Source organism: Microcebus murinus, chromosome 1, assembly GCF_040939455.1.
Source record: "Microcebus murinus isolate Inina chromosome 1, M.murinus_Inina_mat1.0, whole genome shotgun sequence".
Classification (NCBI taxonomy): Eukaryota; Metazoa; Chordata; class Mammalia; order Primates; family Cheirogaleidae; genus Microcebus; species Microcebus murinus.
Genome location: NC_134104.1, coordinates 2,475,383 through 2,491,797, shown reverse-complemented (window position 1 = coordinate 2,491,797; position 16,415 = coordinate 2,475,383). Strand labels below are relative to the sequence as shown.

At 64.5% G+C, this 16,415-nt stretch overlaps 1 protein-coding gene across 1 annotated transcript in view; it reads right to left on the bottom strand.

Annotated features, from left to right (window-relative positions):
- Positions 1 to 253: 253 nt before the first annotated feature.
- HSF2BP (heat shock transcription factor 2 binding protein) overlaps positions 254 to 16,415 on the bottom strand; it is a 175,582-nt gene continuing 159,420 nt past the window's right edge. The window contains exon 10 of the mRNA XM_075999728.1: positions 254 to 455. The gene's annotated coding sequence lies outside the window, so the exon portion shown is untranslated. The remainder of the gene's footprint in view (positions 456 to 16,415) is intronic.

The window sequence follows — 16,415 nt, the reverse complement described above, 5'->3', positions numbered from 1 at the left end:
CAGGAGACAGCGGAACAATCTTTAAAGAACGGAGGAAAAGAAGTCACCGCGGAACTCCACATCCGGTGGAGAAGCGTCCTTCGGGAACTAAAGCAAAATAAAGACAATCTCAGACGGAAGGAATCCGGAAGAATCCACCAGCAAACCTGCCCTGAAGGGAAGGCGACAAGGAGTCCCAGCCGGGAGCTCGCAGAGGGCAACTCGGAACCCCAGGACGGAGGATGACAAGCAGAGACGGTGGATGCCTGCGTAAATGCCTTTTAACCTGCTTTTCTTCTTTAATTCATTTAAGTTATAGATGGCTATTACGAGCAAAAAGTGTAACATGGGTGAGATTTCCAATGTCCATGGACATAACACTCGATGACACTCACTTGGGGTCTAACTGGCCAGACGCCTCCCGTCCTGAGTAGACTGGATGGCTGGGGTGATACCTGGACATCTCCAAGCACCTACTAAAAAGATAAAAACAGATTTAGCCAAAAACCACTAGGTAAATTAAAAGGGAATAAACACTATGAAATATTGAAGTAAGAATGCAAGGAAAGAGAACAGAGGGGAGCAATGGAAACAAACGCACAGTGCAGTAGCACGGCCGAATCCAACCGCACCGGGATCACGTCAGCGGTGAGCGGCCTAAGCCCACCGACTAAACTCATGCATTGGTGGTAGAAGCCAGTCCCCGACAGACCAGCACCCCTGTGTGCAGAGCAGCAAGGGACGAAGAGTTGGGGGCGGGGGTGAGTTTGGCCAAAGGGACCAGGGCATGGGGTATTCCGGGGGGCCAGCCTCACCTCAGTGCTTCGCCCCAGGGGCACGTGGGAGGCCCCTGAACCCCTGTCTCAAGGCGGTGTCGGGACCCAGGTGGCCCAGGGAGGAGCTGCTGGGAGCCAGCGGTCTGCTGGCCACGCTGCCCGGCAGCCCTGTTGGTCACCCAGGCCAGGGAGCAGCATCCTGGGGTCCCGCATCCCCCAGGGTGGCAGGGACAGGGAGTGGTTTTGCCCAGCTGGCCCCAGAGCTTTTACGAGCACCCCACTTTCCATTCTGAGTCATTGTTGGGGTCCCCTGGAAATGCTCCTGGTCTGGCCACTTGCTGGGGGTAACACCATCCAGACCCCCTTCTGGCCACCGCAGGAGGAGTCGGGGAGCCTGCCTGCTGGGGTCCTGCAGGGCCCCTGGGGTGCAGGGCTGGGCCGCAAACACCACTCTGCAAGGGGAACGTGTGAGACCAGCGGGGACGTGCTCTGTGCCCCACCGGGTCCCCAGTGAGGCGGCAGGTGGCCCCGGAGCGGGCTGGGCTGGCGTGTCCCAGGAAGCCCGGAGACTGGGCCTCACTCAGCAGGACTGGGCTGTCGCAGGCCCTGCCCGCCGCCCCACGGGGAGCTGGCTCAGGGGAGGCGGGGGCAGCCCCGATGTTAGAGCATCAGACAGGAGACCCCCCCAGGCCTGGTCTCCCTGTGCTAGGCGTGGGGGCTGGGCAGGTGCCGTCTGGGGCATCTGTGTGCGGCGAGGAGGGGAGGAGATGGTGGCGGAGGCTGAGTATCGCAGCCCGTGTGGGAGGGGCCGCGGGCAGCCTGGAGCAGGCCCGGGGCTGCTGGAGGGGGACAGGGACAGCTTGGATGGGCCCCCAGGGCTTCCAAGGGCTTCCTGGGCCCCGGTCCCCTTACTGCCTGGAGCCCGGGGTCCCCAGGCTCTCAACCCCACCCCTTAGGGGCATGGGGGACTGTCCAGCACTGGGCAGGTTAGAGAACAGAGTGGAATCTGCATGTGGCTATGCACCTGGGGGCAGGGGATACAGAGGCCCCCGCCCCAGACAGGCACTAGTGGGGGCGGGGCAGGTTGGCCGGAGCAAGCCCAGGACAGAGCCGGCCCAGGACCGAGTGCAAACGGGGTCTGACGTCGGGGCCTCTGTCAGCTCTATGCCCGGTCCCCAGCCGAGCTCCTCGCCAGTCTGGAGACCCCCGGGAACCCCCTCTGCACGCGGGCAGATCCAGGCCAAGTAGAAGGGGCTGGACGAGGCCCGGAGCCTGCGAGTGTGACCTTCTTTGGGAGAAGGGTCTCTGCAGGTGGCATAACAGTTTTAAGGATCCCCAGGTGACAGCCTGGACTCGGGGGGACTCGGAATCCAGGGACAGGTTCTTAGAAGGGAAGGGGAGACAGGCAGGGAGGAGGTCGGGTGAAGACGGAGGCGGAGACTAGCCCTGCCCTGTGGCCACAAGCCCAGGGACACCTGGAGTCACCAGGGCTGTGGTGGCGAGGAAGGACCCTCCCCTGGGGCCTTCCGAGGGAGGTGGCCCGTCGGCACCTTGATGTTGACTTTCTGACCTCAGGCTGTGGGAGAAGAACGGATCTGCCATGTCGCCCTCCAGCCTGTGGTCTGGTCACGGCAGCCCCTCCTCTCGGGGCCCGGCCCTCCACGCCGGGGTCCCCTGCGTGCGCGGTGGGGGGACGTCACGCTGCCTTCCCAGCAAGCACCGAGGGGCCGGCGCAGACGGAGGCGCCGCTGCAGCGTGCAGGCGCGAGGCCTTTAAAGACCACGTTGTGGCCGGGCGCGGTGGCTCACGCCTGTCATCACAGCACTCTGGGAGGCCGAGGCGGGCGAATTGCTCAAGGTCAGGAGTTCGAAACCAGCCTGAACAAGAGCAAGACCCCGTCTCTACTATAAATAGAAAGAAATTAATTGGCCAACTGATATATATAGAAAAAATTAGCCGGGCATGGTGGCGCATGCCTGTAGTCCCAGCTACTCAGGAGGCTGAGGCAGGAGGATCGCTTGAGCCCAGGAGTCTGAGGTTGCTGTGAGCGAGGCTGACCCCACAGCACTCACTCTAGCCTGGGCAACAGAGTGAGACTCTGTCTCAAAAAATAAAAATAAAAAAATAAAGATCGCATTGTGCCTGGCGTGAGCAAGGACATAGTGCCGGTGCCCCCCTCCCCTGGGCCGAGAAGAGGGGGGACGAGGGTGGGGACGCATCGCTGTGTCCCCAAGGCCCACTGCCAGCAGGCCACGCTGCCTCGCCGGCCTCTGCCATCCATCTGTCGGTCTGTCTGTCTGTCTGAGCACTTTCTCTCCCGGGGCCTCCCCGCCCACCCTTTCCTGCAGGCCGGGGCTTTCCTACTTACTCACCGCCTTCCTGCTGCTTGTTCCCGGGTCTCCACGCCCGCCCATGGCTGTTCTGACTTGCTCCGGGCTTTTCGCGTCCCTGGCCGGTTATGTAAGGAGCAGGAGCACTTTATGTAACCAGGGGCTCTGCGTCCAGGGGAAGCCCGCGTCCCAGGCCGGGGGCCGCACCTGCTCTCGGGGCACTGGCCCGAGTCCCCCACTCGTGGCTGGACCCGTGCGCATCTCCGCAGGCCTGCCCACCCTGCCCGCCCCTTCCCGCCCCCGCCACCGTCCACGGTCAGAGGACGAGCAGTGGTGGCCTGGCCAAGAGGCAGGGCCCCTCTGCCCGGGACAGCCAGACAGCGAGATGCGATGAGTGGGCCCCTCAGAGACAGCCGGTCCTTAGTGAGGGTGGGGGCTGCCAGGCGGGCCCCCCAAGGCCACTCGCAGGTGGCCCGGCCGCAAGGCACGTGGGGAAGGGCAGAGGCCAACCCGAGGCACAGGTCACCCCGTGGGGCACTCGGGGAGGCCACTCCTGAGGGTGGCCCCAGCTGGGGGCAGGCACCGGGCCACTTGTCAGGGGTTCCCAGGGACACTGACCACCCACATGTCTGGCCTGGTGAGAGGGAGCCCTCAGGCAGTGGCTGGCCATTGGCGTGTCCAGGCTGGACGGACAGAGGGAGGAGAGGCGTCACTCGCACCCAGGGCCTGGCCTGGCTGCAGAAGCCTGGAAGACGCAGCTGGGGGCAGCCAGAGGAGAAATGCCCCGGCTTCTCCCACCCCCCACCCAGCCCGCTGAAAGGCCATGGACCCCGGGACCTGCCACCCGGGCCAGGCTGCCCAGAGCCCAGCTGTGCATGCCTGACAGTGAGGCAGGGGTGTCAGACGGGCCGTGGCCAAGGCCCACAGCAGGGGGACGGGACACGTCTGGGGAGGAGGGTGGAGGCCCTCGGCCCGGGCTGGGCCCCCCATCTGCCCAGGGACAGGCACCCTCCTGGGTCTGCCCATCCTTGACCCTGTCCTGGGTCTCCTTGTCCCCGGAGCACGCCGGGCTGCGTTTGGGTCTGCCTGTCCTTGCCGGGGAGCTCTGGGGCCAGGCCGTCAGCGTGGGAGGGAGGCGCCTGGCACGGCCCCGGCCGATTGTCCTCGTCCCCAGAGCACACCGGGCTGCGTTTGGGGCCGCATCCCCTGTTTGTTCCTGCACCAGGAAGCCATGGCTCTCCGCTTCCTGGACACTCCAGAGGCCGAGGCTTTCTCAGCTCCGGTAGGAAGTCCCCCGCCAGCCCCCGCCAACTGTGCGCAGAGCTGATTCCACCGTGGCCGAGATTAATGGGCAGGAAGCACTGTTGCCTGAATGGCCCGGTGAGCTGATTAGAGGCCCGGGGAGAAGCCGCGGCAGGCCTGGCCCCAGAGAGCCCACAGGAAGGCAGAGGTGGCGTCATGGTCCCCCGAGAGAGGACCGGCTGCAACGTCCGCCCCGGCTCTGCCCACACGGCGCGTCCGGCTGGGCTCAGGCCCCTTCACGCCCCCTCCGGCCCCCGCGGGGCCCCTGAACGCAGGTGGGAATCTAAGAGGGCCACAAAAGGTCCCTGGACTTCACAACGAATGTCACCCACGACATTCGAGCCTCCACCGACCTTGGGCCCTTCTGTCCCTGTCTCAGACACAGCCCAAGGCCGGCTGCCTGCTTTCCCAGACAACACTAAGACTGACCCCCAGAAGGACGGGGGCAGGGCTGGTGGCCTCTGGCATGCTGCCAAGGAAGGGACCATGGCAATAAGAAAGACGTAACAGATGCAGGAACCCCAGAAGTGGGAAAGCCCCGAGTCACGTGGGGGCTGTGGGACAGCTAAGTAGCACGTGCCCCACGGTGACAAAGGCCCTGGCCCAGGACGGCCACCCACACGCCCGGCGAGGGCCTATGTCCCCAAGACGCCACCGTGCAAACTGCCGGTGGACGCAGGGGATGTGAGACAGTGTCCGGGCTGCTCCGCTGAAACAGGCGAAGCTGCCCACAAGCCCTGCAGTCGGCACCCGCTGGCCTGTCTGCCCGATCGAGGACTGACCCCAGGAGCGTCCAGCACGGGCCCAGCCCCGGCGGGCGCAGGTGGGCCTGTCTGCGCAGAGCCAGAGCGTCTGGGGGTGCTGGGGTCCCGCGACCCCACCTCCACATGCCCCCGCCTAGCCAGGACCCGAGGCAAAAGGCCGATGAGGATCCCGGGCGTCTGAGGACACGGCTGGGCCCGGCGGGGGCGGGGACACAGCAGGGGCACAGCCGGGCGGGGGCAGCTGGGCTGCAGCGGTGGCGGCTCCCACACGGGCCCCCACACGCAGGGAGCGCTCTTCTGCGAGGCCTCGCCCTCCTTTCTGGGAGGATTAGTGAAAGTGAGGCTACCTGTGCCGGCTGGAAACTTCTAGCAAGGAGGTTGGATCCTGGCGGGGCCACGCCCAGTTGCAGCAGGCTCACCTGTGTCGGGAGACGCCGGCTAGAGGTGGCCGGGGGCGGGGTGGGGTGGGCAGCCAGCCTCGGGAGGGGGCCACCAGGCTCGGGAGGTCCTGCTCTTGGACACAGGGTGTCGGAAAGCACCAGGGAGCCGGGTCGGGCGCAGGGGTGGGGAGCACGGGGCCCTGAGCCCCACACGCCCGGCAGGGACAGGGACGGAATCGCCACCTTCGCAGGTGCTGCTGGGCTCGGGTCGCCTCCCCGAACGCTGGGTCCCCTGGGACGGGGAGCCCCCTGGGGTCCCGGGGGCCCCGGCTGGGACAAGGCGCCGTGCGAGGGAGGCGGGCCTGGCTCCCGGAGCGCGGCAGCGGCAGCGCCTGCCCTGGGCCTGCCGGGCTGAGCAGGGCCCTGCACAGTGGCAGTGGTCGTGGGTGCTCCGAGGACATGCTGGCGTCTGTCTCACAAAGGACGACTCGGGGCTGGCACTGCCAGTGTCCATGTCAGCGTCAGGCCAGTGTGTGTGCCGGATGGCCCAGGGCCCCCTCGGAGGGGGCAGGGAGGGCGGGTGAGGAGGCTGAGGCCCAGGGCCCCCTCGGAGGAGGAGAGGGAGGGCGGGTGGGGAGGCTGAGGCCCAGGGCCCCCTCGGAGGGGGCAGGGAGGGCGGGTGGGGAGGCTGAGGCCCAGGGCCCCCTCGGAGGAGGAGAGGGAGGGCGGGTGGGGAGGCTGAGGCCCAGGGCCCCCTCGGAGGAGGAGAGGGAGGGCGGGTGGGGAGGCTGAGGCCCAGGGCCCCCTCGGAGGGGGCAGGGAGGGCGGGTGGGGAGGCTGAGGCCCAGGGCCCCCTCGGAGGGGGCAGGGAGGGCGGGTGGGGAGGCTGAGGCCCAGGGCCCCCTCGGAGGGGGCAGGGAGGGCGGGTGGGGAGGCTGAGGCCCAGGGCCCCCTCGGAGGAGGAGAGGGAGGGCGGGTGGGGAGGCTGAGGCCCAGGGCCCCCTCGGAGGGGGAGAGGGAGGGTGGGTGGGGAGGCTGAGGCCCAGGGCCCCCTCGGAGGGGGCAGGGAGGGCGGGTGGGGAGGCTGAGGCCCAGGGCCCCCTCGGAGGAGGAGAGGGAGGGTGGGTGGGGAGGCTGAGGCCCAGGGCCCCCTCGGAGGGGGCAGGGAGAGCGTGGTGGGGAGGCTGAGGCCCAGGGCCCCCTCGGAGGAGGAGAGGGAGGGCGGGTGGGGAGGCTGAGGCCCAGGGCTCCCTCGGAGGAGGAGAGGGAGGGCGGGTGGGGAGGCTGAGGCCCAGGGCCCCCTCGGAGGAGGAGAGGGAGGGCGGGTGGGGAGGCTGAGGCCCAGGGCCCCCTCGGAGGAGGAGAGGGAGGGCGGGTGGGGAGGCTGAGGCCCAGGGCCCCCTCGGAGGAGGAGAGGGAGGGCGGGTGGGGAGGCTGAGGCCCAGGGCCCCCTCGGAGGAGGAGAGGGAGGGCGGGTGGGGAGGCTGAGGCCCAGGGCCCCCTCGGAGGGGGAGAGGGAGGGTGGGTGGGGAGGCTGAGGCCCAGGGCCCCCTCGGAGGGGGCAGGGAGGGCGGGTGGGGAGGCTGAGGCCCAGGGCCCCCTCGGAGGAGGAGAGGGAGGGTGGGTGGGGAGGCTGAGGCCCAGGGCCCCCTCGGAGGGGGCAGGGAGAGCGTGGTGGGGAGGCTGAGGCCCAGGGCCCCCTCGGAGGAGGAGAGGGAGGGCGGGTGGGGAGGCTGAGGCCCAGGGCTCCCTCGGAGGAGGAGAGGGAGGGCGGGTGGGGAGGCTGAGGCCCAGGGCCCCCTCGGAGGAGGAGAGGGAGGGCGGGTGGGGAGGCTGAGGCCCAGGGCCCCCTCGGAGGAGGAGAGGGAGGGCGGGTGGGGAGGCTGAGGCCCAGGGCCCCCTCGGAGGAGGAGAGGGAGGGCGGGTGGGGAGGCTGAGGCCCAGGGCCCCCTCGGAGGAGGAGAGGGAGGGCGGGTGGGGAGGCTGAGGCCCAGGGCCCCCTCGGAGGGGGCAGGGAGGGCGGGTGGGGAGGCTGAGGCCCAGGGCCCCCTCGGAGGGGGCAGGGAGGGCGGGTGGGGAGGCTGAGGCCCAGGGCCCCCTCGGAGGGGGCAGGGAGGGCGGGTGGGGAGGCTGAGGCCCAGGGCCCCCTCGGAGGAGGAGAGGGAGGGCGGGTGGGGAGGCTGAGGCCCAGGGCCCCCTCGGAGGGGGAGAGGGAGGGTGGGTGGGGAGGCTGAGGCCCAGGGCCCCCTCGGAGGGGGCAGGGAGGGCGGGTGGGGAGGCTGAGGCCCAGGGCCCCCTCGGAGGAGGAGAGGGAGGGTGGGTGGGGAGGCTGAGGCCCAGGGCCCCCTCGGAGGGGGCAGGGAGAGCGTGGTGGGGAGGCTGAGGCCCAGGGCCCCCTCGGAGGAGGAGAGGGAGGGCGGGTGGGGAGGCTGAGGCCCAGGGCTCCCTCGGAGGAGGAGAGGGAGGGCGGGTGGGGAGGCTGAGGCCCAGGGCCCCCTCGGAGGAGGAGAGGGAGGGCGGGTGGGGAGGCTGAGGCCCAGGGCCCCCTCGGAGGAGGAGAGGGAGGGCGGGTGGGGAGGCTGAGGCCCAGGGCCCCCTCGGAGGAGGAGAGGGAGGGCGGGTGGGGAGGCTGAGGCCCAGGGCCCCCTCGGAGGAGGAGAGGGAGGGCGGGTGGGGAGGCTGAGGCCCAGGGCCCCCTCGGAGGAGGAGAGGGAGGGCGGGTGGGGAGGCTGAGGCCCAGGGCCCCCTCGGAGGGGGGAGGGAGGGTGAGGTGGGGAGGCTGAGGCCCAGGGCCCCCTCAGAGGGGGACAGGGAGGGCGCGGTGGGGAGGCTGAGGCCCAGGGCTTGGAGGGAGCAGATGCCCTCATGCATGGCTCTGCAGGTGGGCTCGTGCCTCAGCCCGCTGGGTGATTCATCCCCACGGCGGCCCTGGGTGGTGGGCACACCTGCCCCGTTTCTCGGGGGACCTGGGTCCTGGAGGTGCCCGAACCACACTGTCAGAAAGGGCAGAGCCAAGCTCTCCCCAGCCTTGGGGCCCCACGACCAGGGATTTGGGATCCCTGAAGGGCCCCGGTGGGGTGGGGTCTGCCCACTCTGGGTAGAGGTCTTGACCTCAGTGGGTGGCCAGGACACGGCTATCCAAATACCTGCCTTCAAAACTATCACAAAGGCCAGGCGTGATGGCTCAGGCCTGCAGTCCCGGCAATTTGAGAGGCCGAGGCAGGAGGATCGCCTGAGCCCAGGAGTTAGAGGCTGCAGTGAGCTGTAATGACACCACTGCCCTCCAGCCTGGGTGACAGAGTGAGACCCTGACACAAAAAAAAAGAAAAAAGAAATCCAGTCTTTTGTCTTGAACTTTTAAAGGAAAGAAAAAAAATAATTTGTCTGGTGGCTTTTAAGATTTTTCTCTTCATTCTCCTCGTCTCTAGCATGTCTACAAGCTGACCCAGATGCGTGGCGGCCTGTTCCATGGTAGGAGTTGGGCTCAGCTGAGGCTGCCATCGGGCCTTCATAATGATTGTGAGTCACCACAATCGCAATTAAGTCCTTCGTGCCAAGACCAACTAGAATCAATTATTTTACACGCATCTAAGAATCTTCATAAACATAGTGTTCATTCATCACGTTCTTGCTCTAGGCTGGGAGTGCATTTTGAATCTAAACTTCATGCACTTAAATTCTGGAAGCTTCTTCACTGTCACCCCTTCAAATCTTGCTTCTCTGTTCCCCTCTCCAGCCTGTTCTTTGAGGGCTCCTCTTCATCGTGTGTTGGAGCTTCTCACCCGACCCTCCGCGTCTCTTACTGGGTGACTGTGTGTATGTGCGCACGCCTGTGCACGCTTACTTAAACTTTCTCTCTCTGTCTCTTTTGCATTCTGGGAAAATTCCTCAGTTCTGTCGTCTACTTCACTAATTGTCTCTTCAACTGTGTTCTTGATCTTATCCCACCTTTCATATCTTTTGCCTCAGGGACTCTATTTTTCATTAACAAGATTTGCCATCTTCACACCTATCTGTTCTTGTTGTTATCTGCCAGTTGGATTTCATATTTATTTATTTTAACGGATGTGGTTCCTTCCCTTATCTCTTTGGCCATCACAGACAGATTACTTAAGACTTTTTATTAGATGTTTCCATAAATTTAACTTCATCTGGAATACATTAATAGTCATGTTCTGGGTTTTGGAGTTTGTTGCTTATTTTTTTAATTAAGGTAAAATTCACATAATGTAAAATTAATCATTTTTAAATGTACAATTTAGTGGTATTTGATACACTCACAATGGTGTGCAACTGTGCCTGTTTCTAGACATGTAAAATCTTGTGCTTTTGGATTTGGGCTCACAGACTCACTTTGAGGGGTTAGTTGCTGAATCAAGATATGGGAAATCAATTCTCTGACAGCCAACTCACAGAATGACCTTGACTGACCAGGCTGCTGAAAAATCAATGCTCCGAACGATCCGTTTACCCGAAACTCCACACAAACACTTTAAACCCGGTCTGGGCAGGTGGCTGCAGCCATTTGCCAGGAAGGGCAGGAACAGGGGCAGGAATTCCAGCCAGGCACCTGCGGCCAGGGTGGAGGGCACATTCAGAAGAAAAGACTCTGGTCGGGCTGGACCAGTGCATGTTGGGAAAGCGGCCGGCACAAAGCGGCGGGAAAGAGAAGCCTTTGGGAACATTCTCAGTCACTCACCCAGTAGACCAGCCGTGGGTCAGCTTGGGGCCGCCCAGCTCTGGCCACATGGATTCTTAGCAAACCGATCTCGTGCGGAAGCCCGAGTGGAGAGAAGTCAAGGATGTGGCGGCATCAGCTTCCCGCCTCCGCCAGCTGTGCGGCCTTCAGCGAGTCGCTTGGCCTCCCTGCCTCAGTTTCCTCCTCAAGGTGGTCGTGCGGCTTAAAGGAGGTCACGTAAGTGCTGGCAGAGGTGAGGACACTCCTGGCGGGAGAGCTCCCGGGTTTCTTAGATCGCATCCTCGAGGGCCCACGTCACGGCGATCACGTGTGAGCCCTGCGTGTGGCGACGTGCACCGTGCTCGGCCTGTGATTCCCGACGCCGGCTCTGAGCTCCAGGGTGGCTCTCTCGTCCCCTTGCCTTCCTCTGGGGCTGCTGTAACGTCAGGCCGCAGACCGGGGGGCTTGTTTCCGCCAGCCCTGGAGGCCGCAGGCCCGAGAGCGGAGCCAGCAGGGCCGGGGCTGGGAGTCCTGCCTCGTGGCTGCACATGGCCGTCGTCTCGCCGTGTCCCCACCGTGGAAGGGGTGCAGGGTCTCTCTGGGGCGTCCGTCACAGACCCCCTCTGTTTGGGCTCTGTGTCACCTCTGGTCACCTCTCGAAGGCCCCAGCTCCTGATGCTGTCACCTGCAGGGCGAGGGCCTTACCTTATGAATTTGGGGGACACAAGCGTTCAGAGATTGGCGCCTGTCACCGTGGATCCCCAAGGCTGCCAACACACACGGGGACAGGAAGGTTCCAGAGCCTGGGAAAAGCTCTGCTCACAGACCCAGCCCTGCCCTTTGAACCCCGAGTGTGGTCAGGAGCTGGTGCATCCTTCAAAACTCAGCCCCGGGGCCGCCGAGAGACCGGGAAACCCACACAGCCGCCACCTGTCTCCCCTGTCCAGCGCCCCGACCTGCAGGTGTCCCTGCCCCGCAGCACGCCAGCCCCGCCTCCCCTTCCTGGTGGGGCCACTCCCACCTGTGGCCAGTCACTGCCTGGCGGTGCCGGGCGGGTGCTCCTCGGAACTGGCTGCGCTGGCACTGCCTGCTCCAGGCCTCTCCGCGCCGGGGCCGGGCCGGGCCTGGCGCCTGCAGCTCCTGCCACCACGGCCCTCCCGCCCGGCCCTCCGCTGCTGAAGCCAACGCCACGACATCGCAGAGCCACTTCGCAGCAGGTGACACACACCTCGCAGTGACGCACACCTGGCACCAGGCACACCCAACGCCAACCCGGTTACTTCTCGCCCTGCTCCTGGCCCGTCCGGCCTGAACACCCACCCCCTTTGCAGAGCCAGCCTGCGCCAGCCCCCTCGGGCTTCCTGGGGTCCCCTCCAGGCAAGCCCCCTGCATCCCAGTCCTGCCTCAGCCCTGCTTCCAGGGGACACACACCCTGGACACGCAGCGCAGCGTGCCTCTGCCGACGGTGTGGAAAGGCCCGGAGGGAGCACACAGCGGGGACAGTGGCCGCCTCTGGGGCAGGCACCGGCAGGGCCTCACTCCTCACACCTCCTTCGGCTGCTCCTGTCCTCTTGAGCCTTGTGCCCTGGGCACATCCAATCTCTCCAGAATCCAAGGCTTTGATAAAAGTGACCACCTCCGAGACTGCCCAAGAGAGGCAGAAATGCACACCCGCTGTCCGCGGGAGGCTTGCACAGGGCGGCCGTGAGATGTCCGGCTATTGACTCACGATGGCCAGAGAGCAGGCGGGCCGGCGCCCACCACTGCTGGACGGACGGACACGACACGGAGGAAGGAAGCACTGACACACGCACACTGTGACACGGACAGACACCAGAAGCATGAGGCTCAGTGACAGAAGCCAGACGCCAAGGCCACGTCCCGTGAGGTTCCGCCCCGGTCTGTGCCGTGTCAGTGCGGGCCGCTCTGCGGCGAGAAGCCACCGCGGCTGCCAGGGCCCGGAGAGGAGCCGGGCTTGGCGGGCACGGGCGCGGGGCTTCTTTCCGGAAGGGCGGGATGGTGACGGCCACGCGGCTCAGTATAGTCACTCAAAATCACTGAATTATGCACCCAAAAGAGGTGAATTTTAGGGTCTATAAATTCTAACTCAATAAAGTTGTTTTAAAAACCAAGACCAGGCCGGGAGCGGTGGTTCACGCCTGTCATCCTAGCACTCTAGGAGGCCGAGGCGGGCGGATTGCTAGAGGTCAGGAGTTCGAAACCAGCTTGAGCAAGGCACCGTCTCTACTAAAAATAAAAAGAAATTAATTGGCCAACTAAAAATATATAGAAAAATTAGCCAGGCATGGTGGCGCATGCCTGTAGTCCCAGCTACTTGGGGGGCTGAAGCAGGAGGATCACTTGAGCCCAGGAGTTAGAGGTTGCTGTGAGCCAGGCTGACGTCACAGCACTCACTCTAGCCTGGGCAAGAATGAGACTCTGCCTCAAAAAAAAAAAAAATATATATATATATATATATATATAAATTAAAAAAAAAAACCCAAGACCGACACAAAAGGTGAGTAATGCCCCCAAGGCCCCCAGGCGGGAGGGGGCCGGCGGGGGGGGGGGGGGGGGGAGGGCAGGGCCCTAGCTGGAGGCAGGGGCTGGTGACCCAGCGTGGCTGCCTTCCTGGCGCCTAGCGCTCGGCCCCCAGCGCCTGACAGCCGTGCCTGGAGGTCACCCAGCCTCTACCTGGGACATGGCGGGGCGGCCACAGCCCTCTCTCCCCAGCTTCGTTTCTGGAACTCCAACAAGAGAAACTTGAGTAAACAAACACAAGAGGCGGCCAGGCAGGCAGCACCCACGTGGCCCTGGCTGCGCGGACGTGCCCGGCGGTGCCCTGCGCGGGCTCCCTGTCCCGCGGGCTCCCGATGGCTGTGACACCAGCGATAGGGCCGCACGTCGTCCCGCACGGGTGGGGAGGGGACCGCCAAGGCCACCGCCTGGGGGTGGCGGGGACCCAGGAAACACCCATCCCCCGTTTTACCCACAAGGACGCCAGGAGCCCCCAAGTCCTGGCCTCCCTCCGCCTGCCGTCCCCCGCAGGGAGCCAGCGCTGTCCCCGACCCCCACGCAGCCCACACAGACCCTCAGCAAACAGGGCTGACAGTGACGGCGAGCCAGCACAAGCGCGGGGAATGACACGCCGCGCCCCGCGTCAACGTGTTATCCGTTAAACTCAGTGTAAGAACAAAGGGAACTGTGGAAAGCAGTTTGCTGAGCCATTTAAGGCTTACCGAAGTAACTAAATCCCCTCGAACCATTAAAGCCGTGATCGGGGATTTGGGCTGAGTGATGCTTGTGCAGAACAGCAGACAGGACACACACAAAGGCAATTATCACCGAAATCACGGCGACAGGCACACTGAAACAGGTTCTAGAGCACCAGCGTTGACTTCACTTTTTTATTCGTTTCTATGCTTCTTCTTCAACCGCCCCGGCTTCTGCCGCTGCCTGTTGTGAAGTGTGACGTCTTCCGGAGTCTAAGTCACATCTCGGTGACGCCCACCAGGGTGCAGGAGCCCCTGCGACCCAAAGGAAAATGTCGCCTGCTGGGACCGAGGCCGATGACGGGATGAATAATCCGCCCACTGCTCGGCTGCGTTTTGACTTTTCGGGAGGGAACATACAAAATAGGCTCACATCAAGAGAAGCATGCAGCAAACACCCTGTGCCGGTCACCCCTGCGGCCACAGCACGGTGACGGATGAGCAACGGCCGCCCCGCCCAGCCCCACGGCCGCCCACGCCCAGCTCCACCGGGACCCCGCGACACAAATCCCCCGTTCAACCGCCAACACAGCAGGAGCGTCTCTAAGTGACAGCTGTTTAAAAAAGGAATCACAATCCCATCGTCATACCCCAAAACAAAATCAATAATTCCTCGATACCATCGAAGTTCCCGACTCGCTGTGTCCGGACCAGGTCTGCGTGCTGGTCTGGCAGCTACGTCTTTTTCTAGCCAATAGACTCTGATTCCTTCTTTTCTTTCAGAGGCTTTGCTGAGGACAGCAGGTGTCGGCCCTGTCCCCCCGGCCTGTGTGGCGGGGACACCCTCCTGGTGTGGCTCGGCGTGTCCCTCTGTCCCCTGTCTCCTGGTAAACCAGGGCTCGTGCCGGGTGGCAGAGCAGGGCTGTGTGCTCCCTGGGACGTCCCGTACGGAGGGGCGCAGGGTCTGGCTGTCCCTCCCTTGCGACAGACTGACTGGGCTCCAGACGCAGTCGGCTTGCCCACCCCCACGAGGGTCCCGGCGGCCTCACAGCCCCTCGCTGCAGCAGGGACCGCCGCCGCCTCTGCATCGCACTGGAAGCTGCAGACCGGCCGTATTCAATCCATCCCTCAGTCCATAGCTGACTGTCTGTGACGAGCCTTCCGCCCGCAACTCTGCACTCGCCAGCACTCGCAGGATGAGCCTTGATCAGGTCCCCTGTCGCTTCTCAGAATAACGAGCCGCTTCCCGGCATCCTCCAGAGAGGAGGAGTCAATTAACTAATTTTTAAGGAATATTCAGGGCGGCGAGCAATGGTGAGGGCTGCGAAGCGGGAAGTGGGGCAACGCCGGATGTGCACAGCCCCCAGGCCACCGAAGGGATCCAGGGAGACCTGAACGCAGTGAGGGCGTGAGCCTCCTCCCAGGAAAGGGACCCTCACATGCAGGGTCCTGAGGCTGGCGTGAGCTCCGTGTGCACCGGCTGGGCGGTCAGGGAAGCACAGTGGCGGCTGCAGAGCTCGGTCCCTGCAGCCCAGAGCAAGTTCGAATCAGAAAGCACCCTTCCGAGTGCACCTGGGGAGGGTTGCAAAGCCCCGGGGAGCTCGCGCGCAGCCCTCGGTCCGGCTTACCTGAACAGACCACTCAGAGAGACCCTGTAGGCAGCAGGAGGAGGCCAGAATGGTCCGCACGGTGATGTGTTCGAGTCGGAGACACCAGTCTAAGCTCATGTTTTCCTCATAAAGGAAACAGGTGGTCACGCATGCAAATACCTACACATGTGTATGTACACGGGTCAGTATGCACGTGCTCTGTGGGCCCCAGGCGCACAGCCCACCTGCCTCGCACCCTCCCGCCCAGGAACCTGCAGACGCGGCTGATGCAGGACCGGGCGGGAGATGCCCGAGACGAGCCCAGCACACGCCATCGCAGGCAGCAGGGAGGTGCCAGACCCGCCCCCATCGCTGGGGCGTCCGGGGGACCCAGGAGCCCACCCCGAGGCTCCCCGAGGCCAGCGCTGGACAATTTCAGCAACGAAATAAAGTGGTGTTGGATGATAGCCCAGAGCACACCATAAACATCCGCGTCCACACGGACGAGAACGAACGGCACAAACGAATGGGGAGAAGAGCAAAGCTCCCGCCCAGGGTTCCGAGTCCTTCACGCAGGCGCGGGGTCTGGAGGGGGCGCAGCCCCCAGCCCTGCCGTGTGGCCCAGCACAGCGACCTCCTTCTGGGAGGACGGCGTGGACAGGGATCACCGTCCAGGAGGCCCTAACAGACGTCGGCCCCACCAGGGCAGCATCGCAGAGACGAGCCGCGTCGGCAGTGTGAGCCCCGAGACCAGGAGGTGACGAGGGCCCGTCCCCGCGGGGCTCCCTCCCCACAGCCCTCCACCCCCTCCCCACGAGGAGAACGCCGGTCAGCCCCGCTGGGGGCACCGACCAAGAGCCCGACCGTCCTCCCCGGACCACCCAGGTCACCAGCGCGAGACCACCCAGCAGCTCCCGGCAGGAGGGGCCTAAGGGGACAGATGACCAACGCCGGTGGGGTCCTGGGACAGAAACAGGACATCAGGGGGAAATCTCAGGCAATATGAGTGACACACACTCCCGAGAATAATGACGTGTTGATATCGGTCCGCTGACTGTCACAGTGCACCACTCGACTGCAGATGACAGTGAGGGGGGAGGTGTGGGACCCGCGGGGACGCTCGGTGGCACCATCTTCACAGTGATTCCGCAAATCTGAACAGGCCTGAAATGCAGAGTTCATGGACACGCAAAAGGCGGCTCTGACCACCTGGTAGAAGTGGAAGTGGGCAGTGCCTGTGGTGCTGACAGCCACCGGTGAGCCCCACCTCGTCACCCCAACCCCGGGCACCCGGACCTCTGCTTTCCCCATTTCATAGGAAACTGAGGCCAGAGGACGAGCGCTCGCCCGGGATTGCACCTGAGTGTGGCAGGAGCCCAGGTCTGTCCCCCACCCCCCCCCCACT